We start from the raw sequence: 24873 nt of genomic DNA on the forward strand, positions 1-24873 counted from the left end.
CTCAAAAAACCCTTGTGGGATTAAGCCCCAGGGGTTAGAGAGCAATTTTTAATTTTATTACTTTTCGTTGCATCAAACCAGAGTTCACTGAATGTGGTTGAGGGAATGCTTGTGTTGAGTCATAAGTGTCCCAGTGAACTCCAAAATTTGACCAGGGAAATGCCATCATCTAGGTGGGGCAAGGAACATTAGCACAGAGTTCCCCACCTGGCTATCCACACGCAGTGAGCCACTAAAGGCAGACCGTTCAGGCCCGTGTTGTAATTTTCCTACACGCTGGGAAGTAGGTACCTTCTAAAAGTTCACAATATTTGGTGTTTCGCTAGAGCTTAGTTGTAAGAATAATTGTATAAACTCAGCCTGTCTAAATTCACAATGTGTAAGTGACCTACATACGGTCCCACGCAGCCCTCAGCTTCGGTCAGTGGTGGCTGTATTTTGACTCTGGCACCTTGGACTAGTTCTGAGACCATGACAATTGCCTGAGTTTCCTGGAGCCTGTTGGACCTTGGCGGCCTTCCAAGCACTGACCACAGGAGCTTAGCTCACCCCCTCCTAAGAGTTAGCCCTAATTTTCCTTCTTCACTTTCTCCCCTCGGGAATGCATTTCCTCTTCCAACATACCACAGGCTAATCGCAGATATGAAGAACGTGTAGCATCTTTGTACCCGCCAACCTCATCAATTTCTGTGACTGACTCCTAAGAAACTCTGTGGGTCAGTGAATATTTGAATAAATGGTTGGGATTTGTACCCTCAAGAGGCACAAAAGGCCATGTTGTTTTTGCCATTAGTAGTTGAAAGCTCCCGGGGGGGGGGGGTGGGAGGTGGGGTAGCTGAGGAGGACAAATGAAAGTAAAAAAATCTTAAGAGCCCCAATATCTTGGCATCGGTGTGGACAGTCTCCCAAACAAAGTTACTTTAGTTACCAGAGTTTTGCTCAGTTACAACTTTTTTTTTCTTTTTTAAGAACAGTTTCATTATACTGGGAGTGTTTTTCTTGGTTTCTTTGCTGGGGGAAGTTTTTGAGAGATGCCCACATTCGGCTTCATAAAAGCACACTGGGCAGTTTCCAGGCTGTGTGAAGTTTGGAGTCAGGGCTACTTTTGATGCATGTTCTAGGCCTAACTTCTGCTTGGCTGAATGCTCTCAAACATAAACTCATCTGGCCTGACACACACATCTAAGTGTGAGCTCATGAGCCCCAAGAAGAGGGATGGTCCCATAAATCACTCCAGGCTTGAGGAAGCGCTAAGAATGAAAGATACTCATAACCCAGTAGATACCATTCTACATGACATAATTGTGACAAGCTTGAAAATGCTTCATCGTCTCAAGAACAGGGGGCGTCCTGTCCTGGGAAGGATGTAACAATTCTCTGTTTACTTTTCATCTCTAAAAGAAATCCCTCTGTAAACTTTGGTATGAGAGAAAGAGCAAGTGTTTGGCCCGAGTGTCCTGGGAAATGTGGGGATGTTCATAAATCTGTTCTCGACTGTCTGAATTTCTTGAATAACCCTTTTACGAGTATAAAACACAATTCGTGTGCTTTAGGCCATCACTGAGGGAGATCAGAAGCCTACCAATAAGGCTGCCGCCACCACAGGAACAGCCTCCCAAACGTTGGCTTTCTCCTGCTCCTCGACTTTCTCCCTTTCCAGCCAGGGGAATGTTCCTGAAGTAATTGGGTAGTGCTCTGAGTGTTAAGCATGGCTTAGCATAGTAAATAATGGGCCGCTAGTTTTGCAAACGCCAGACTCAAAACGCATATTTGAAAATGTGTCACTCGCCGATGGCAGACATGGGAGAAAAGCACGCCATAGACCCTGTGGCTTCAACTGTCACTTCTACACAGGCGAACCTGAGACTTCTGCTAATTTCACTGTCATGCTTTCGGTGGCTTGCTACTCATTTCCGTCTGATTGTTCATGGTGCTCTTTTGACTTGGGGGGCGGATGTGACCCTCCATTGGTGGGCTATAGAAACCATAAGGTTCTCAGTCCTTCTCTTTGGGGGCTGTTGATGGCCCTGGGCTTCCCTTTACCTTTCTGTTGTTCACTTAGAGACCAGTAGAGCTTTTCCAACTCTTCCAGGCAGTGTTTTAAGTCCTTCCTGGTTGCCTCTGATAGGTTACTCACCCCCTTCTCTGGATACATCATCCCTCTCATTTGGCTTCTTTTCAAATCATCCCACCCCCATCCCACTAGACAGAAAGTTCACAGAAAATAGGATCAGCGGCCTTTCGAGTCCCAGGGCCCACAGGGTCTATTTAGAGCCATACCATGGGTCTGCACTAAGTCAGAGGCAGAAGTGAAGACCTAATCCCACCTCTCAGGTTTGGTTTGGAGTGTAGTGTTCCCAAAATATTTTAGGAAACTGAAGTCTGGATTTTGAGTTACTCACAGGAAATGTGAAAAAAAAAGAGAGGGCTGGTTCTGGGGGGGGGGGTCCCCAGTCTCACCACAAATGTCCTGTTCAGTGCCGCCGCTCTGGGGCCTGGTCACGTGCCTTGATTTCTGCAGCCCCCTCTGCCTTCTGCCTGAGGAGCTGCTGTCCATCCCTAGCCTGGGCACATAAGGACTTCGAAACAGAGCCCTAGATGGCCTCATTGCTGACCCACTAAATAACAGAATATGAGAGAGACCTGCAAACAGAGGCATTTGTTTTCTACCTAACGAGCATTTTTTATATAAAACACACCTTCTCTACAGCACAAGCAGGTGATAAATGCCATGTCCGCGTGCTCTACTTAGTATAGCAAGTTTATGGAAATGTGCTGGCATTCAAAGAACATGATAGATAAAGAACAGATCTGAGACTTTCTTATCTGCTCTGAGGGACCCGAGAGTGTCTAAAGAGAAGACAGTAGTCTATCCTCCATCGCTCACTCACATACACTGGAAGCACTAACAATAAACTACATGTGTATGCATGCACACACAATGTGCGCACACACACATTTGTATATATATGATAACATGGAAATTTTCAAATATACATAAAATATATGGAAAAATGTAAGTCAATAGTACTTGACATTTAATAATGGTAACAGTCAATTCATGGCTTATCTCTTGAAAGTCAAATATTCTGAAGCAAACTATAGACATATAATAGCACTCAGGATCACTCATTCCTGAAGTTATGCCCCCCAGGCTCTGTCTCTGTTACCCAAATAAGATCACACTTTCTTAAGATAACTAAACCAGAAGATCGAGCAAGCCCGATATATTTATATTAGGATATAAATCCACAATATCATTATCACCTAGCAAAAAAATCAGTAAAAGGCTGGAGAGATGGCTCAGTGGTTAAGATCACTGACTGCTTTTCCAGACGTCCTGAGCTCAATTTCCAGCAACCACATGGTGGCTCACAACCACCTGTAATGGGACTCAATGCCCTCTTTTGGCGAGTCTGAAGACAACTACAGTGTACTACTCATATATATAAAATAAATAATTCTTTAAAAAAATCAGTAACTCTTCAATATGCTAATTATCAAGTATCCACACTGTCCTGATTGTATTGTTATATTTATAATTTTATTTGATTCAGGAGAGCTATAAGCTCCAGCCATTACAAGTCGATGACCCTCTTGCTTTTTTAGAACAACACCACAAAATCATAAGTTGCTTTATTTTTAGCTTTGGTCCTAATACCACCAGAATTTGATAACCACATTCCTGTGTCCTTTGCAAAATGGGTAGAGTCAGAACAGGGCTGTTGGCAACAGAGACAGTTTGGCATGAAGAAGAAAAAAATTACCACCTGGAAGACTGTCAATGACCCCTGAGCTAGAAGCCAAGCATCTCAATTAATTCTTCGGGTAAGACCATTTTGTAGTCGTGTTGTACAAAGTATTAGGGTAAGGAGATTGATTGGTCAACAGCTGTCTTTGCTTTTGTATCATGGCTGTTGCCCAAGTACCTTTGATTGGAAGATCCAACATGGTAGGATCTTCCATGTTTTTTCCATTCACTGGTAGGATTATAAATAGAAAGAAAACCTCCATAGCTGACTACTCTGAGATTCAGTGTGTGTGTGTGTGTGTGTGTGTGTGTGTGTGTGTGTGTGTGTGTGTGTGTATGTGTGTGTGTGTGTGTGTGTGTGTGTGTTAAAGGTGGGACAAGTATGCAGAAGAAGTCTCATTTTCGAAATGACTTTGTTATAAAATTATGAGTTCACTAGAATGTTTTGTTTTTTTCATCATTACAAATTCAGTGTTTTTCAACATCTTCTGGGGGCTTGATCCATTGTATATATTAATTCTTATTGAGACTCAAAATAAGTCACTTCAACTTGATTCTTGAAACATCCAATTTGATCACATAGTGTCCTCAGCTTTCTTGTCCTCTGATCCTTGGGTTCATCTGTATGTTTCCTGTCCCAAGTACAGTCAGTCACTTCTCTGGCTTCTTTTAGAGTGAAACAGTATTTACAGATTATAGAGAGGATATCTTGAGTATTGTATGGATGCATCACTTGTCAATTAAAAAACTTATGGCCTATAAGAAAGGATAGAATAGAAGGTGGGACATTCGGGAGGCAAACCAGATTCTGGGATAAAGCCAGGCAGAGGAGGTTGGCCTGGGTAGATGTGACAAGACAGACACATAATACCTGAGCACAGGTAACCATCCGTGTGACAGAATGTAGGTTAAAATAATTGGGTAATTTTAAGTTCTGATCTAGCCAGAGTAGAGCCTAGTTACGTGACCAAGGTATTTGTAAATATATTTTGAGTCTGAGTCTTATTTCTGGGAGCATGGGGCTGGGAGGAAGAACTCAGAGATTGCATTTCATAAACCCCGAGTAAACTGTAGCAATATTGGGAGACAGAGACAACGAAGAGCCCACATTTGTTTATGTTGTTTTCTGGGGCACATCTAAAGCTGCTTGCACATGCATTGGCTTGCCTCCCAGGGCCAAGAAAGTAATAGGAGCCTCAATGGTTGAGGCCAAGATGGGAAGACATCTGACATTAAAAATTGGTGAGACTGATCAAAATACACGACTGATGGGTAAAATCAGAGTCTCCTGAATTGTTCCTGTCATAAAAAATGTATGGTCACAGCAATACCACACACCTGGAATGAGCAAACTGACAGTGCCACAAGGAATGTCATGTTGTGTCACCCTGAGCCCTGTATCTTTCCATAACTTCTCAGCCTGACAGACAGCCAACTGGGAAAGCTCTGAGGCTCTTCTAGTCTCTGTTTCTAGGATCTTGGTTCTTCAAACCTAGATGCTCCCTCATGGATCTGCCCCGTCCCCATTCTTCTAAAGTTGGCACAATCAGCAGGAACATGTCTGCAAGTTACCCTTCGTGAGAGGAATCACATCTCCCAACAGCTTTCATCGAGGATTTCTCAAAGGAAAAGTCTTAGTTTCTCAAAGGAAACACTAAAACTTTTACACAAGTGTGTGATGCTCAAGCTGTCAGACCATGCATGTACTTCCCGAACTATCTTTGTCAGTAGAGAAATATTTCAAACTCTCCAGAGGGTTTCACAAGAGGCACTGTAGGTACTCTACAGGAGTTAGGCGGGGAAGACTTAAGGCTCTCTGTGAAAGGGAGGTAACTGTTCATCCACAAGTAACTGGAGCTAAGATTATGAAGCCAAGAAGAGGCTAGCCTTGAATACAGTCCCGTAGAATCGAGAAGACTAGATTAAAAACCTTTGTAAGCCATTCCTGAGATTATGCCCCCCAGGCTCTGTCTCTGTCACCCAAATAAGATCACATTTTCTTAAGATAACTAAACCAGAGGTCAAGCAAGCCAGAGCATACCCCGAGGTGCAGCTCTGATAAGTCCCTACCGGTCCACGTGAGTTAGCATCTTTACAGTTTAGGGAGGAACAAACCAGAGACGGCAGCTGGAACTGCTGTGGCTTGAAAATACTTCTCCAGGCCACTATAAAGAAGCGTAAGTCCTCGGAACCTCTCATATTTTTTTTTAACCAGAATCCAACAGGTATGCATGTGTGTTCAATGTATGACACTAACCAATTCATTGGGTCAAGAACTGATATAAACATGTTTAGGAAAGACACTTTCAACCGCTGACATGTATGGAAATGATAGCTAAAATTAAAGGGATATGTAAAGCATATCTGACAAAAAAAAAAAAAAAGAAAAGAAAAAAAAGAAGAAAGAAAAAGATAGTGTTTGCTGTCAACTTCCAAAAACATTAGATGAGGAATGCTTTCCCCCCTATTTCCTTCAAGTTTACAGAATGATTTGCTAAGGCCTCAAATCCAACTTCCATGCCCTCACCAGGGGATGTAGAGTGAGTGAATGAGCCTTTCATCAAGCTCGCTTTCTCCTCTCGTGCACGCCTTCCCGGTTTCCGTGGATGGTTTAACAGAAGAATTAGAGTGGGGAGAAATATTTGGGGATGAGGTATAAAAAAAAATTCAGTGGATGATAAAGGTGGTGTATATTCTCTCTCCAAAAAGAAGCACTCATAATGGTCAGATGTGTCTTTTAGTGTGCAGACTTAGGCCACTAAATCTATAATGTTTTAGATGGTTGAGTTCCTCATCTAGCCTACAAGAGAAGGCCCTAGGACTAAAATGATACAGACTAGTGACTTACAATCTTTAAAAACAGGGAAACAATTTTGTTGCATTAAAAAAGAAAAAGTGTAACAGATATCATTCTTTGGGAGATACAAAATAAACACGAATTCACAAATATTTCAATAAAAAAGCAAATTATTTTTATTAAACATAATTAAGAACCACTGTAAAACTATTTTTACATTTCAATTATTTGTGGAAGGAGAGTGTGTGTGCTATGATATTTGTGTGGAGATCAGAGAGGGCAATTTACAGGAATCATTTTTTGTTCCTTCTGCCATGTGGTTGAACTTAGGTCATTAGATTTGGTGGCAAGTGCTTGGCTAAGCCAAAAATACATCCCCTCCAGCCCCCTTTTATATCTCCTATTGAGACATTGTTTATTCAGTCTATACTCAAAGCTCATCTTTGACCATAACTTTACTGGTCCTTTGAAATGATACTGATGCTCTCTGTGGGTCCCCCACTCATTGATGAGAGCCCAGCACTCTTTAAATTGATGCTGGTGAACCATGCACACTAAGGGTTCTAAGAACAAACTGATTACAAAAAATATTTCTGAAATAAAGATGTTTCTTAAAAAAAAAAAAAGCACACGCCTTAAACAGCAAGCTCCATCAACCCACTGTAAGAAAATAAAAAGAGATCTGGGTCCAGGAACTGAGTATTTCTAGAAGGAACATCATCCCAATAAGTAGCTAGTTACACTGGCAATTTTAATTGCAACTTAAATCTCCAATGGAAGCGGCACTGTGGGTAGCCTTTTAGTAGCTCAGCGTACTTGCCCTCTAGCTTTTGTGTGCTCTCTTGCTAACTGTTTGCACCTGCTACCCTTGGACAACTGCCAGGGGGAAGCAAAGCCCACTTTTCTTAGTGGGCCTTAAGTGTTTACAGACACTATTTCCTCCCAGAAGGCTAATAGCCATTGACTCCTAGTCTTGCTGTAAATGACTCTAAAACGCCCATGAGCTCTGTAGTGGGACTTGGCCCAGATATATCTCTGGCTCAGCTTCTTTCTTTCCTAACACCCTCTCTTCCCATCCCACTGCTGGGTTTGCTTGGGAAATGCTTCCTTACCAAGTCACCTTGTTGCTTCTGGGAGAACGCGACCTAGGCCACCCAACGCTGAATGGTAGTTAATGACATCCACCCAACAGTGCCACTCACTGTTAAGAAAACAAAACAGTCATACATCAGTAGTAATTGGTCCTGGCTATTTTGGGGACTGTTTATTTTTGTAGCTGAGACACTTTTGCTATACAGCCCCAGCCGGACTCAATCCTGTGCCTCAGCCTCCCTAGTGCTGAAACAGACATACGCCAGTTGACAACCAAAACTATTTATCATATGAGCAACTATGCGAAAATTATACCTGCATGCAACAAGACTAATGGACATTGCTGAGTTAGCATTATATGACTGTTTCGATGACAACACTTCTCTGCAGATCGTTATGTATTTTGCAAAGTTTCAGGAAAAAAAAAAACCCAGCATACTTAAACAGCATACTTAGAACAGGATCTTTTATTTCTGCTTCTAAAAGCACATGTGACAGGAGCTGGGATTCTATGTCAGCCTAAAGGTGAAGGCTGGACGCAAAGAGAGCAGAGAAAGCCGCAGAGCACAGGAACGGTACTTAAGTCAGAAGAACACGGGAAAAGGAGATCTGTGGACACACAACACAGTCAGCTCCTTTCTCATACTCCCAGGTCAATGTCACAGGCTGCCCACGTTCTTCTGTCAATAGTGGTTCATCTACTCTGATGAGCAACTTGATCTATTTGTCTCTATGTCTCCCCATCAGACACTTAAAGGCAGAGATAATTATTTATTAATATCTTATGCCATGCGTTTAGTATAGTAACTGGATTTTAGAAGGAAGTCAATACATGCTTATGAAACAAATTGTAATTCAATAGAAGTTAACTGTTCTGTTCCTATTTTATGTGAGAGCGGCAATTAAATTCTTCTGCCCAGTTCTAACTTGCTTAAATTCTATAGAAGACACTCTTAAGTACTTGAGAAGAATGCCATCATTAACTGGATGCATTATCACTACAGTCTGAAGAGTTTATCCTCCCAAAATTCATTTATTCAAGTCCTAACCTGCCATGTGCATTTTCAGAAGTTGATTCCTGCTGGACATGGTAGTGCACACCTTTAATCCCAGACACATCTCTCATGAACTCAAAGCTAGCTTCATCTACATAGTGAATTCCAGGTCACCCAGCCGGGATATACATCGAGACTCTGTCTCAATCATTGTCGTCGTCGTCGTCGTCATCATCATCATGACCATCATCATCATGACCACCACCACCATCATCATCATCATGACCACCACCATCATCATCATCATCATGACCACCACCATCATCATCATCATCATGACCACCACCACCATCATCATCATGACCACCACCACCACCATCATCATCATCATCATGACCACCACCATCATCATCATCATCATGACCACCACCACCATCATCATGACCACCACCACCATCATCATCACCATCATCATGACCACCACCACCACCATCATCATCATCATCATGACCACCACCACCACCACCATCATCATCATCATGACCACCACCACCATCATCATCATGACCACCACCACCATCATCATCATGACCACCACCATCATCATCATCATCATCATGACCACCCCACCACCACCATCATCATCATGACCACCACCACCATCATCATCATGACCACCACCACCATCATCATCATGACCACCACCACCACCACCATCATCATCATGACCACCACCACCATCATCATCATGACCACCACCACCACCATCATCATCATCATCATCATGACCACCACCACCACCACCATCATCATCATGACCACCACCACCACCACCATCATCATCATGACCACCACCACCATCATCATCATGACCACCACCACCACCATCATCATCATCATCATCATGACCACCACCACCACCACCATCATCATCATGACCACCACCACCACCATCATCATGACCACCACCACCACCATCATCATCATCATCATCATGACCACCATCACCACCACCACAGACAACTAGTCCTGCTTGATGTGCGAGGAAAACAACTAGAGGGTACTGTCTGCAAACAGCAAGTCTTTACCAACTACTGTAGATGCCAGTGTCTTAGACTTAGACTTCCCTGACTCTAGGACCGTGAGAAATAAATCTCTTGTTTGTAAGCTCGCCAGTTAATGGCATTTTTTACAGCAGATTAAATGTACAAGACCTCTCCTAAATGCCAGACACAGCACTTTATATTGAAAAGGCAATTTAATCCTCCACTTAAGCAGTAGGAATTAGTTGTCCTATGTTACAAATGGTGGAAACTGGGGATCTTAAAAAAAAAAACATGAATAGCATACGTAGGTTGTACAACTCGGACGTGGTAAGAGAGCCCAGGTCAAAAGCCTTGATTTTTGGCTAATATGCTTCCTTTGGTGGAGATTACAGGCCAATGGAGGAAAAGGTGAAGAAGAAACATTGTGTTCCTCTACCTGGGCTTAACTCACCAAACACTTGGAGCAAACAAGTGGCCACAGCTTTCAAGAGTGCCAAACTGAACATACTGTTTGTTACTCTAGGCTGGTGGTTTCCATCCAGGGTAGGGGCAATTCTGTCCCCAAGGGTTATTTGGGAACACTTTTGGTTGTCTCACTTGGGTTAGCAGTGCTGTGCTGTCAAGTGGACACCGCTCCTCAGGGGCATAAGCATCTTAGGGTATGAGTCAGCTCCCATACCTTATACCTCAGGACTCCAAGAAAACCTATGCTCTGACGCACGGAAGAACACACATTTCCATTCTGCCCAGGTCACCCCTGACGTTGCTGGCTTCCCATCATTTAGAATCCTAGCCAAGGCCATGGCAGTTCTGACACCAATTTACAGCAAGATTCTCTCTGGAACTTTTAACCTGAAACTTTCCTGTGCAGAAGAGGAAGGAATCCAGCCAATTACTTCTGCGCATCCTAGAAGGGGAGGCTTACGACCGGCAATTACAGCTTCCGCCTGATAGTTCACCCCATCCAATGTGTCAACTCCAGTTTGCTGCAGCCCGTGGAAGAACTTTGAGGCTGGAAGCAGAGATACAAGGCGTTCTAATGAGTTTCTGCTTCCAGCAAGAAACATGGAGAGGTGGTAAGACCAGGCTGAGTCACCAGCAGTTATTTCCCTAAACTCTCCAAAGAGCAGCAGCAGGGAGCCAACTGACATCACTTCTTCTGCCCTTGGTCCATCCTTCTGCTCACCGACTCTCGGCTCTCTCCCCATGGGTGCTATGTTTTGCTAAACCAAAGCTACACTATCATTCAAGTTCAGGAATTGGAACTGTCAAGTAAGGAGAGAAGAGTCAGGCACCCCGTGTGCCCCCCACACCTTATGTTATGTTATGTGCTCTGTCCCTGGCACTTCTGAACCCTCTCTATGCAGTACCTGCAGGGATGAGCCACTCTGAGTCCCAACCCCCACTTTACTCCCTCCTCCATCCGTTGAGACCCATTTAGTTAGCCAGGAAAGACTACTTGGTAAATAAGTTCTGTATTAGGTCTCAAGATGATCCCATGCCAAATTACCTTAAAAAGTGAAGGTGTGTGTGTGTGTGTGTGTGTGTGTGTGTGTGTGTGTCCATCGTCACGGGAGGGGTGCCTTCTTTGGTAGAAGGAGAGTCCCAATAAGTGGGTAGGTGACACCAGTGAGTGGGTAGGTGACATCTGAGCCCTGAAAAGCACAGAGATAATTTGTCCAGGCCCTGAGGCCCAGCTTTGAGAACACTACCAGAGGATGTGGGCTTTAATCAGGCAGGAACCCGGAAGGTCCTCCCACTCCTATTTCAGGCGGTGGGGATGGTGAGCAAGGAAATCCACATTGAGCCATGCAGAGAGGAATCCAGACCGCTGGGGCTCAATTTCACAGCTAAAGCCTCTTGACTCCCCTAAAGTCCGGGTAGTATTAAGAACTTTCTGATTTTAAGCACAGCCATCCACTCCTCTACTCCTCAAATACTAAGGTAGTATTTGAGGCTACCAGAAGAGAACCAGGCCATGGTGTGAGCATTCTGTCAGCATGTGATGATGGCACCCATGAGGTGCAGTTGCTGTTTCAACGTGCATACCAAATTGATGACTGAATAATATAATTAGCATCTCCCCTCAAGGTTCTCAACCCAAGTGGTCTGGACCCTTGGACATCATCACTAAAGACAATTGCATTTCTCAGAAACGTATAAAAGTAGGTAGGGAAGTGCTGTGGCATTCCCCAGGAGAAGGGAGGGACCACTGGTAGCCACAAAAAGCCCTCCAACAATCAGGAAGTGCATAATCTAATCTGTCAACAGAACTGGGGTTGGTATGGCCTGCTTTTAGAGAAGAATGAGACTTTAACCAAACCATCATGCTACTGAGGCGAAACTTAAATTCATGTTTACCTAGCCCTGGTACCTCTTGCACTGAAAGCAAGTAGGCTGTACAGCAAAGGAAGCCAAGACACACCCACCCAGAGAGGGACCCGGAAGCTGTCTACAGAAAGCCCTGCCCTGCTCAGTGCGGACTGGAGAATGAGCTGTTTATAACTAGCCCAGGGGCAGTGGGAGAGGTGAGAAAGCTGTTCATTAAGACGTTGGTCAAGTGGGTAAAACACCTTTGATACTTCAGGCACTTTCTTTCTCTTTTCAGGCCATCCTAATCCCCCAGGCTTTGCAAGGCACATGTGACCAATGCTCGAGTGGAAACCCTGCTCTGCAGGCAGCTGACAAGCAACACACCAGAGCCCAAACCAGAGAGCAGCTGAAAAAACTCCCCATGCTCGTGTCTACCTTCCCGTACCCCCCTTTCTCAGCCACCAGTCACTGTACATTGTAAGCAGCAGGACCCCAATTCCCAATCGTTCTCAGCTTTCATATTAAAAGTATCCATATCAATAAAAAGGAAAACTGATTGTCTTAGGGTTTCATTGCTGTGAAGAGATACCGTGACCAAGGCAACTCTTATAAAGGACAACATTTAACTGGGGCTGGCTTACACTTTCAGAGATTCAGTGCATTCTATCATTATGGTGGGAAGCATGGCAGTGAGCAGGCAGATATGGTGCTGGAGGAGCCAACCAAGGGTTCTGCATCTTCATTGCAAGGAAGCCAGGAACAGACTGTCTCACATGTAGCTAGGAGGAGGGTCTCAAAGCCCACACCAACAGTGATGCACTGCCCCAAAAAAGTGACACCTACTCCAACAAGGCCACACTTCCTAATAGTGCCACTCCCTGGGCCAAGCATATTCAAACCACCACACTGACAACCTGAAAAATTAATTAAAACAAAACAAACAGTCCCTCCCCCCAAACCTTTGGCTCTTCAAAAAAGATCCTGTAAAGAGGCTAGGCAGAGAGCTCAGTTGGTGAAAAGTATTTGGTGCTCAAAACATGATAACAAGTGTGATCCCTAGCATCCATGCAAAAAGCTGGTATGGTGTGGGCTTGTAGTCACACCGTGTTATGGAGGCAAAGATTCAGATTTCTGGGGCTTACTGGGCCACTAGTCAGCCTAGCCCAAATAGTGAACCTCAAACCAGTAAAAAGCTTGTTTCAAAATACAAGGTGAGTAGCTCTTGAGAAATGATACCTGCAACTGACCTCTGGTTAAAACACACACACACACACACACACACACACACACACACACACACACACACACACACAAATGCACACACATATATACATGTACATACACACACATGCATATACACATACATACACATATATACATGCATACATACATACACACAAATGCACACATACATACATACACACATACATACACACACAAATGCACACATACATTCACACATATACATGCACATACACATATGGACATACACATATATACACACATAGACATGCACATGCACACACATACACATAGATAAACAGACGTACATACATGCACACATACACATACATGTATACACAAATGCACACATATACGTCATGCACATACATACACGGACACACACATATACACACATACTTGCATGCACACACATATAAATGCACACTTACATACATATACACACATGTACATACACATAGATATACACACATGCACATATAAGCATACATACACACACACACATACACACATCTGTTAAAAAAACACAAGAAAGCTCGTACAATATGAATGACTGGTAGACTGCATGTATCCATGCTAATTTGCTGGTTGTACCGATGCTCCACTGTTAGGCAAAGTACTGTCTTTGTACAGACCTATAAAGGTACATGAGGTAGTGTCATAATTAGAAAACATGATGTGTCTTGGGTTCACTCACAGGCTAGCTCTTCATGTAAAGACTTAGGATTTATTTTATTTTACATGTATGGGTGTTTTGCCTACATGCATATTTGTGTTCCACCTGGGTGTCTGGTACCCACAGAGGCCAAAAGATGGCACTGGATCCCCTGAAACTGGAGTCACAGATGGTTGGGAGCCACTCTGTGTGTGCTGGGAATTGAACCCAGGTCCTCTAGGGAGAACAGTCTATACACTTAACCACTGAGCCATCTGCTGGAGAGCTTGGGGAGAGTTCTTAAGGTCCATATCAATGCTGGCTTCTGTTTACCACCATGACCACTATAGCCAGAGGTGATGATCTCATTCTCTGAGGGTCTACAGACCACCTTAACCTTAACCTCAACTACAAAAGACTTGACCCCTGACTCCTGGAAACAAGAAGTCACCTTATTTATTCACCATGGTCTCTCTTTTCCACTGCTGATACATTTCCTATATTTCTTCAATACAAGAGGGATTCTAAGGTCTAAGGTATGACATCACAAGATCTCTGAATCTGGGCACTTTGAATCTAGGAACATAACATAAGGGCCTCTGTCCTCAGGACAGTAGTGCGTTGTGCTATTCCACTGACAGTCCCCACCACAGGGTTGGAAATGACCACAGAGCACCTGGTCAGCTTGGGAAATGGGAGTCGGGCTCTGGCAATTTTCCTTGTGTTTTTTAACACGGCTGCCAAGCACATGAATACGAAGTGTTTTCCTACCAGCCCGGAACTGAAATAGTGTGTGATTAAACTCAAGCAATTTTTGAAGGTTTCAGTGTAGTAGGGCCAGACAGACCCTGTCTCAGTGGTCGCGAGATTTAATGGAGGCTGTCTGGGTTTTAAGCGGACTCTCAGAACTGTTTTGTTTGTTTACATGGGCGGGATGACAGGAAACAGGAAGTGCTTGATAACCACTCAGAGAGTGCTTACCAATAATGTAGGACCACTCTAAAAAGCCCACTAGGGTGACCCCAGAACAACAGGCAATCTGGGAGAAAAGGCTTAAGTGTTTATAAGCAGACCACCAAAATACAGTGTTCCTGCATATAGATATCCCCTTAACAATTTTCATGGAAATCCAAGGAAGCCCTGGGCTGGTCCTATCCACTAAACTTGCTATTTGCCAGGCCTTACTAAGTAGCATCACCCACTACCTAAGTCTCCACCCAAGAATCCAAGCCAAAAGTCTGGGAATTATTTTTTCCCTTGTCCTGTTAGAATCAGCAATACATTCATTCTCCCTCTGTAATACATCTCAAATATCTTCCCCATCTCCTTGTTCCCAGTGTAAGCCATCAACTTCTCTGGAAGAGAGCACCGATTTCCTGTATCTAAGTCACCACTCACATTGCTCTTGGATTACAGAGAAGAAAAGCAGGCCATGACATTTTGCCCGGATCTGCATCAGACTCTCCAAGGGCTTTCCAATGCTCTTGTTAGCAACTGGAGTTTGCCTTGTAGCCTATAAGGCAGGACTTGGCCAGGATCAGGCTTTCTTTCTCCAGATATATATGGAACCCACCAGTCTCTTTTCAGCATCTGGTTTCCATGTTCAAGTTCTTCCCAAATGAGACATTTACCTTCTTGTGTCCTCTTGACTCCTTCATCTGCTCTGTCTGTCGCTTTACCCTGGCATCCAGACTGGCACATGGATACCCACGTGTTCAATATACAAACAAGGCATTAAAGAGGCACCCGGGCCTCTAAAGTCCAACTTAATTCGATGGTGCACCATGGACCATTTCATACAGTCTAACATATTGAAAAGTGCTTGGCACTCTTCAGATGCTGGGCTGGATGATGCTTGGTTGTAAGGGGCTATAGATTATACATTTCAAGCTTTTTTTTTTTTTTTTGTTCTTTTTTTTCGGAGCTGGGGACCGAACCCAGGGCCTTGCGCTTCCTAGGCAAGCGCTCTACCACTGAGCTAAATCCCCAACCCCTAGATTATACATTTCTAGGCTCTCCTGAAGAGATGCTTGCTGCATCCCCTCTGAGTTGTGATAACTGCACGCGTAGAGACACTGGCAGACATCCTTGGAAGAGGAAAGGAAGATTGGCCCTGGTTAACAACCATTATTATAAAGGTTAGAAATAAATGCATACCATTCCCATTCTGGGCACAAAATGCCCAATTAACCTATATGCATTGTTTGAATCAGAATAATGATGGGTTTTGGTACAACATCATTTATTCACAACATCATTTATTTGAGTAGGAGCATGAGTTATAACCTCTCAGCCATCATATGAACAACCTCGGAAGGGTGGGTTAGTCCACACGGGCAGCCTTGACTTGCTTCCTGCATCAGTTGTCTGAACTTAGACGTCATCTGCACAGGGATGATGTGAATAGGAAGGTGTGGGCCAGGACTCAGAGAATGACTTGTGTCTCCTCCTATCCCATCTGACTTTTAATTTCTGTTTGGCACATTGAAAATAAAAAATAAAAAAAGCTTGGTCTTCATCCTGTCCATCAACAACTGGATCAAGGGCTGTCCCTGAACCTGTTGCCTACCTGTGGATCCTGTTCCCCTAACTGGGCTGCCTGTGCTGCCCTCAATGGGAGAGGAGGCGTCTAGTTCTGCAGTGACTTGATGTGCTGGGGTGTGGTCATACCTGTGGGAGGGGGCTCCCACTTCTCAGAGGAGAAAGGGAGGAGCTGACTGGGAGGACTGCGGAAGCTGATATTGGGATGTAAAGTGAATAAAGTAATGAAGAAAAGAGGGAGAAAATGAATAACATCTTAGAGTTGGGAGTTCTTGTTAAAAGTACCGTGTCACAGCTAATCGGTCTCCTTTCTCTGGTGGGGTTAAACCTAGGTATGAGACGTGAAGAGCCGAGTCTCTGCTGAACTCCGCATCCAGCCCACTCTAACTAAGGCGCTATTGAGCTCGCAACCACCTCTTCTGGAATGCAAAATGACTTCCTAGTTTTACCTGCCACCCTGCAACAATATTTTCAATTATTGGTTAAATTGCAAATGCCCCCACGAGTCATTTAAATAAATCTCACATATATAAAATAGTCGGTTGTTCTCTGAGAAATTCCCAGCTGTAAAAATAGAGCCGTACCGAAGGATTTTTTTCTTCCCCTGTAGCTAATTGAAAATACTGCACATATAATGCATGATTTAAGGCACCCAGGAGGAATTTCAATTTGCATTCCCTATTTTAAATGTACAATCAAATGCTGTCTTAAAGCGCACCACACATTTAATTCAATATAGCTTGCCTGAAGTCTCAGCCACTCCTAAAATTTTAGCACTGTGAATTAATGACTGGAGGTTTCGAAGGCTCCAAGTGACTTCTAAACACAATGGCTTAAAAGGGGCTCTGTGTCTTGAAAAGACAAACAGTTCATAGACTGGACTGGTTCAAACCTGTGAGACCCAGAGAAGAAAGCAAAAAGTAGCAACAGGATACCCTGACAGGAGGAAGGCACCGAGAGTAAAAGGAGGCAAAAACTGAGTTCTCAAGGGTGTCCAGAGCTTTACGATTCAAACACAAAAGCCCCCAGGACACGTGTGGGGAGGAAGGCAGGAGACTTAAAATATGTTATTTGGGGGAAAAGTATGAGATCTCATGCAAGCCCCTTCCACTTCTGAGAGCTTTGCCGGTTACAAAGTAGCCAGTGTACTTCCCGAGTAAACAAAGAAAGGAGGACCTTCACAACGATGATGACTGACAGAAGCCCTTAAAGGAAAAAGAAACAAGATAGACAGAAAGTGACAAGCAGCAAGAAGAACGCCAGACCAACAAGGGGGCCAGCTACTTGCCTTGATAAATGGCCACACTGTTTGATTATTAATGTCTCGCCATGTAATAAATAAGAGACCATGGGAGCAGGAGGGGAAGCCATTGCTTCCCCTTAACAGACATGAGTGACCAGCATTGGTGGCACTGGCAAGTAAGAGTTACCAACATAGAATAAAAGACATTAGAATTGGAAGTCGGTAAACACAAGAGGCACTAATTACGTATCTACCGAAGGCGTCGACGTTCTAGTCACACTTTCACTCTTTACCTTTGGTCTATAAAATAAGAAATGAAAAACCAGTTGAAAGAACTCACAACCTAGAAATTTCAATAACCTGTCCCCAGGGGCGAGGTCCCTGTGGCATCTACAGTTGTGCATAAGAATGGAAGGGATATAGTTGTGTGTAACTTTTGATATGCTAACTTAGTGTCTACTGACATGCAAATAGTCTACTGGGTTTTTAGTTCTATGAATTGAGCCACTAACTTGCACAATCTCATTTTATTTTATTTTTTAACGTACCCATGACTGTCCTGACATTTACTATGTAAATCCAGATGGCCTCACAGATCCACCTGCCTCTGCCTCCCCAGGGCTGAGACAAAGACACACGACACCACCTCTGGTAACTTATGCAACTTTACCAATCACTCCTCATATAGCAAGTAGGTTCTCTTGAATGTTGGTTGTTATTTTGCTTTGGTTTGGTTTTAAATGTTTTAGGTAAGTCTTTGTTATGCAGTCCTGGTTTATCTGCAGTTTGGTAATAGGCCAGGCTGACTTTAAATTCATGGAGATCCTCTTGCCCCTGCCTCTGAACCATCCCAACATGGAGTATGCTATTCAGTCAAAGGACCCTGTTTATTAGTCATCTGCCTGTGAAACTGGTAATCGTCAATCCTATTAACTCCAGATAACACTGAGTGTCCTGACAAACTGAGTCTTTATTCCATTCTGCGTGCTGTGGATCCCAATGGGAAATGCCATCTAAGCAGCCTCTTTTTTCCTCAGATGCAAGGAAAATGTGACACCAGTTCATCATGTACTGCATGCTTCTTCCTACCCTCTGGCACCAGACGGTATTTATTATCATTTCCCCAGGGCAAACCCGAGGAACACAAGCAAAAGCTGAGCCTGTGATACAGAAGCTGAGAGAGAAGGGGAAAGAGTAGCTAAATTAGACTCCTAAGACACTAATATTCCAGAATAGATGCAGGAACTAAAATGCCCGTATTAAAGAAAAGGTTCTCTAAACTCACTGATGACGTCACACTTACAAAATGGATTCCACCAGGAAACCTGGAGACAGTGTTTCCCATTTGTTATTAGAACTGCCATGGCTGCTCTTGGGTGAGCGATGGCAACAACTGTGATGTTTAGAGTCTCCTTCTCTTCAGTGTGGTTCTCAATACCAAATCTCCTGTCCATCTACCCAGGCTTGGTATAGCCAAACTCCCTAAGCAGAATTTTCTAGTGAATTACAGGAAGCAAAGCAGCTGGAGAAAATATCACTGACATAGAAGTAGGTGGGAGCAAATTATCTGAGCCACCTTCCAAACTAAATTAAACACATAAATAAATATATATGTATCCAAAGGCAAGGATCTAAAAATACTTCCAAATAAAGAAAGAAGGTGAGCAAAGGGGAGTGGTTCCTGTAAGTCTGAGGATACAGCTCAGTGGTAGAGTTTATCCTGGGCGTGGAAGGCACTGGGTTTGCCTGCATACTGTAAAAAGGTAAGGGAAGGTCTTAGTCTCTTACTTTTAAGTCTTTCATTACAAAGAATGCATGGAAAAATCAATTGGGATAGGGGTAAGGAAAGGAAGGATAAGAAGCAGGGAGAGGGCTTGCTTGTGGTGGTTTGAATTAGAATGCACTCCACAGGCTTGTATATTTGAATGCTGGGTCCCCAGATGGTGGAGCTGTTTGGGAAGGACTAGGCAGTGTGGCCTTGCTGAAGGAGATGTGCCGATGGGGCCAGGCCTTGAGGTTTTAAAAGACTAGCAGTTCACATTTACCTAGTCTTTACCGCTCTACCTGCTCCTTGTAAGATGTAAACTCTCAGCTCTTCCTACTAGCATGCCTTTGATCCCCCATCATGGACTCCTAAATCTTTGAAACTGTAAGCTCCTAAGTAAACACTTTTTTCTCTAAGTCTCCTTGGTCTTGGTGTTCTATTACAGTGATAGAAAAGTAACTAAGACAACATTCAATGAAAAGTAAGAACAAATCTAAACAGAATATACATGTATGTGTGTATGTGATATATATATATATGTATTACATATATATTTATATGTGTGTGTATACACACATATGTCTATATCTACCTATCTACCTATCTACCTACCTACCTACTTACCTATCTATCTATCTATCTATCTATCTATCTATCTATCTATCTATCTATCTACCTATCTATCATCCCCACTATGAAACTGAATAATTCTTCAAAGCTTAGAAACCACCTAGGGTGATAGGAAGCATGGTCACACACTCAGTTTCTTCCCTTGGCTTGCCTCAACTTCCCTTGTTACAGTAGATGCTCACACTGAAGACATATAGGAGGCAGGAACAAGAAAGACATTTAGCTATTTCCTACAAGAAGTCTAAGTTCACAACCCAAGTGTGGAAACAGGGCAGCTGCCTCATCTGTGCCTCCTTTCATGGATCGCGTACCTGCTCTGTGACTCGGTTTCCCTGCTCTGTAGCAAGTGCTAATCTGCTTCCTCCACTCTATACCTCAGAGAACTGCTATGGAGGGAGGGTGACGTCAATCTGAGAGCTTTTCCTTGTAGGATTGGCTGCTTCTCTCTACCAGATCTACAGAAGAGTAAGGATCTCTAAATTTACACACACACACACACACACACACACACACACACACACACACACACACACCCCAACCCTAAGATCTTAAAGTTTACTTTCTCCCTTTACCTAACCTGGAATAGAGACAGTACACCAGGGAATGGGTAGGGTGGCTAGACTGGCTGAGATTCTTGTCAAAGTGCCTGGATAAAGAGAAATGATATTCCTCAACAATGAAGAAGGCAAGTGGTTTCACTAGAGACTTAACTTATAAAGTCCCTACTGGAAACACAGCCTTGTAGACATATCATGTCACATGTGAGATGTGCAGGTGATATATATCCTGATCAGGTCACACAGCCAGACAGATGTACGGGCACATGTAGGGTATGTTTGCCTCAAGGCTGGCATTTCGAGTGCTTCATCCAGAGACGGAAACCCGCCCCCACCTATCTAATCCTTCTGGTTCTTTCCATGTCTTCAGATGGAAACAGTGCTCACGGTTGGTGAGAATGGCGCTCCTAAGCTTTGTCTCTGATTTTCTTCCTGGATATCCCAGGCATGGAGTTGATTTTCCAGTACGTAAACACCCTTCTCCACATTGCTTTAAAAAAGGGGGTCTTCCTTCCAGAAGATGTACTCTTCCATTAGTGGATTTCTAATTCCCAAGTGTGGATGGCCATCATATATTTCTCAGATAACCTAACTCAGTTTCCTCTTTTCCCAGTGAAAAGATCCTTGCTGCCTTCACAAATTTGGGCCCACTAGACTAAACAAACTTTATGACTAAGACATGAAGTCACATGTATTCTGAGCTGGAAATAGCACGTTCCCTCCACCCCCATCTTCCATGAAGCAATTTATTTTGTCCCCTCCTCGGCTTCCAATACCTGCCATTGTTTCTGTTCTTCGCAACTATGTTCCCAGGCACTGCATCTCCTTACCAAAGACATGTCATAGGCACTGGCCCTGACATGTTGACTTGGGTGTGTAAGAGGCCTCTGAGGGAACGACCGTACAATTTTCCCCAGAGGCAAAAATATCCATGACCCCTACGGCCAATGACTCACTGTGTTGCTGCTAACAAGTGACCTTTAGTAGTCTTTACTTCTGACAGAGTAGGCAGGGGGCCAGCTGTGCCAGATAATTTGTCAATTCGACAGAGGGTAGAGTCATCAGAGAGGAGGGGATCCCAGTTGAGAAATGCCTCCATAGACCTGGCCTGTAGGCAAGGCTGTAGAACATTAAGTGGTTCATAGGGAGGGTGCAGCCCACTGTTGCTGGGACAACCTTTGGGCTGGTGTTGGTCCTGGGTTCTGTAAGAAAACAGGCTGAGCAAGCCATGAGGAGCAAGCCAGCAAGCAACACTCTTCCATGGGCTCTACACCAGTTCCTACCTCCAGACTTCTGCCCTAATGTCCCTCAGTGATGTCCTGTTACCTGGAAGTGTGAGCCGAAATAAACCCTGTCCCTCTAAGTCGCTTTGACGTTTTATCATGGCAATAGTAACCCCAACTAGGATACCAGGTAATCCATTTCCCCACCATTGCAGACCCAAAGCTGGATGACGTTTCTTGGCCTCTGATGAAAGTCCAAGAAAACTCAAGACTGAATACTTAGCAAAAATAGGAGAGATGATATAAGCTGTTCCTGGGCCTGGTCCATCATGCAAATGCTCCAGGATCTGTCTACTGTCACCATCTCAGAACTGACCAGCATAATGACCGATGAGCACTGGTTAAGGGAAGAGGAGCCATGAAGTAGAAGGCTGAGTTCCCATAGCCATACCCACCCTGGGCTTCAGGCATGTGGAGAATGATCCATGCTACATATTTAGGCATTATCTGTCACAGCAGTGAATGTGACCGTAACTCACAACATTCAATTAGCTGCCAGTTGTGGTCCTATGGCTTTAGCATGTCTCTGCCTCCTTTAAGAAGAAAATATCCCCCTTTTCATTGTGCAATCTTCAACAACTCTTCAAGTACGAGATGACTGGCAGGATGCCAGGCTAATGTGTGTCTCTCTCACCAATTCAAAGCCAGTTGCTCGTGAGTTTCACCCAGCGATCTCCCTCCGTGAATACTGAATGCTGTTGAACACAACACAGAGATGGGCTACATTCGACAGCAGCCCCTGTTCCCCTGCAGGACAATCTTGGGGAAGTCCTTCACATCATACCCAGGTAGTCTCTAAGCTTCAAGCTTCAACTTACAGAGGAAGTTTCCACTGTGTTACCTGTGGATGACTTATGGACGCACAATCTGCTGCCTGTACGCCTTGCTGGGAGACATGTGTATGCATACAGTTCCATAGGTGTCTGTTCTTGGAACCATGCATACTGAATAAAAGTACCAGCTTCCCAGGAACAACGGTTCACGCTTTCCAAGGCCGTCCACTAAAACGTTTATCTTCTTTGTGTGCAAACTAATTTCTCCCCAGTAAAGGAGTTGTCTACCTGTAGTCAGCCACAAAGAGCCAAACAATTCTTGGCAGAAACAAATCGATACAAAACCACTCTACAAAGCTTATGGCACAGGGAATTTTGCAAGTCTACAAGTAAAAGAAACAGAGACAGTGTTTCCTACAGGTATTCTAGACACCCACGCTCATTAGCTATGCTCTCACCCTTGACCTGTGCACAGACTTACCTTCCAGACACCCTGGTGACATTTACAGCACTTCTGTGCACAGAGTGTCTCATGAACACCATGAAACTTCCCAGCTAGTTAGCTGCCTAAGAACTGGCTATCACTGTCCTCACACCACAGAGGAAATCCTGTCACTTGCCTGTATTTTTCAGGGGGCAGACCGGGTTCCTCATCTACAGAGCCACCCTCAACCACAGTCTCCTCCAGACCAGATCACTTGACAGATACGTCAAGGCCTTCCCAGCCTGTGGCTCCAGGGACACCGGTGGCTTCTCTCCTTCTCTAGATCACAGACTACTATGCAGTCTGACCTGCCAAACATCTCATTAACATCATTAATTTTGCCAGCTTATGAGTGACCCAGGGAAGGACTGAGGGCAAGATGAAGGTTGTAGGATCAAGTCTGCTCTGGTGAGGGAATATTGATCAGCACAGCTCATGGTGATAAAAAGCAAAACAACTCCATGGAATGTTCACTGTCTTCTGAGCGCACACATCCACATCTGTGCTTTCCTGTGGTATACATGAAAGTGTATGCAGCTGTGCTTGCCCATGTGTCCATGGGTAGAGGCCAAAGGTCAATGTTAGATGTCCTCCTTGATTGCTTGCTGTCTTATTCTTTGCTATGGAGTCTCTTATTGAGCCTCAACCTTAACCACAGCCACCAGAACAAGTAGTCAGTGAGCCCAGGGGTCTGCCTATCTGCCTCCCAAATCCTGTGATGATGTGTGATGATGTGACATTTCAGATTTTACATGGACACTGGGGATCTAAACTCAGGTCCTTCACTTGTGCAGCAAGCACTTGACTGACTGAGTCATCTGTCCAGCCCCTTCACTGTTGCTTCTGCACCCTCTAGAGCACTCTGTGGCTGCTTCCCTTCTGCCACTGTGCTACGCCCCTGCTCTCACTTAACCTGAACACCGACATTTTTCAACATAAGTGGATGAGAACCTCCAAAGCCAATGGCTGTCCTATCCATTCACCTAGGTGCCTCTAAGTACCTATTACAGAGCAGGTGCTCAAAACCTGGCCCTTAAATTGAATTTAAGTGAGAGGGCTGTCATTCAATCTCTGGATGCTATGGGAGGGGCGCGTACACTAAGAGGCAATCTGTAGAATTTCTTGTACTTTTGACAGATTCCTCTTCAGGATGATGGGAAAAAATATAGATTGGTGAGGTGGGCGGGGCATAAGTTGGCCACAAATTTATAGGGAATGGATGAGAAGAGCCTGCAGGCCAAAGTTAGGAAGCAGGCAGGACCTGCTGCAAAACTGGACCGAGACTTGAATGGCGAGTCACAGGTAACAACAATGGGAGAGGGGAGTTCCATCACATCCCTGACTATGACATGAGGTTAAGTCCCTGCGTTTTCTAGCTCTTTCAGTTTGAGATGGGACAGACACAATCCCTCCCCACAAAAAAGGAAAAAACCCTGACCATGTATACTTTCTACCTGTGGAAACAGAGCATAGAGAGGTGAATACTTAACATGGGCCACACAGCAATTACATATGGAGCTGGGATTTAAGCCCAAGTTCCTCTGACTTCCAAAGTCACTCCCTGCCCAGCCATGTCCTGACCTCTTGTCTGAGCGGTCTTGCCTTGTTGCAGAAGACAGTGATTCAGAATAAAGATTTTCCTCTACAAGGGACACGTGGTTCCAGTCTCTCTGATCCATGAGCGTCTGGACAAGCTGCTCTGCCCA

At 44.2% G+C, this 24873-nt stretch overlaps 1 protein-coding gene across 4 annotated transcripts in view; it reads right to left on the bottom strand.

Annotated features, from left to right (window-relative positions):
- Serpine2 (serpin family E member 2) overlaps positions 1-24873 on the bottom strand; it is a 64089-nt gene that overhangs the window by 28871 nt on the left and 10345 nt on the right. For 2 of the 4 annotated variants that reach the window (XM_087564989.1, XM_087564990.1), the window contains one exon: positions 7661-7749. The exons of the other annotated variants lie outside the window; for them this stretch is intronic. The gene's annotated coding sequence lies outside the window, so the exon portion shown is untranslated. The remainder of the gene's footprint in view (positions 1-7660; positions 7750-24873) is intronic. 4 annotated transcript variants of the gene reach the window in all.

This window comes from Rattus norvegicus, chromosome 9, assembly GCF_021556685.1.
Source record: "Rattus norvegicus strain SHRSP/BbbUtx chromosome 9, alternate assembly SHRSP_T2T, whole genome shotgun sequence".
Lineage (NCBI taxonomy): Eukaryota > Metazoa > Chordata > Mammalia > Rodentia > Muridae > Rattus > Rattus norvegicus.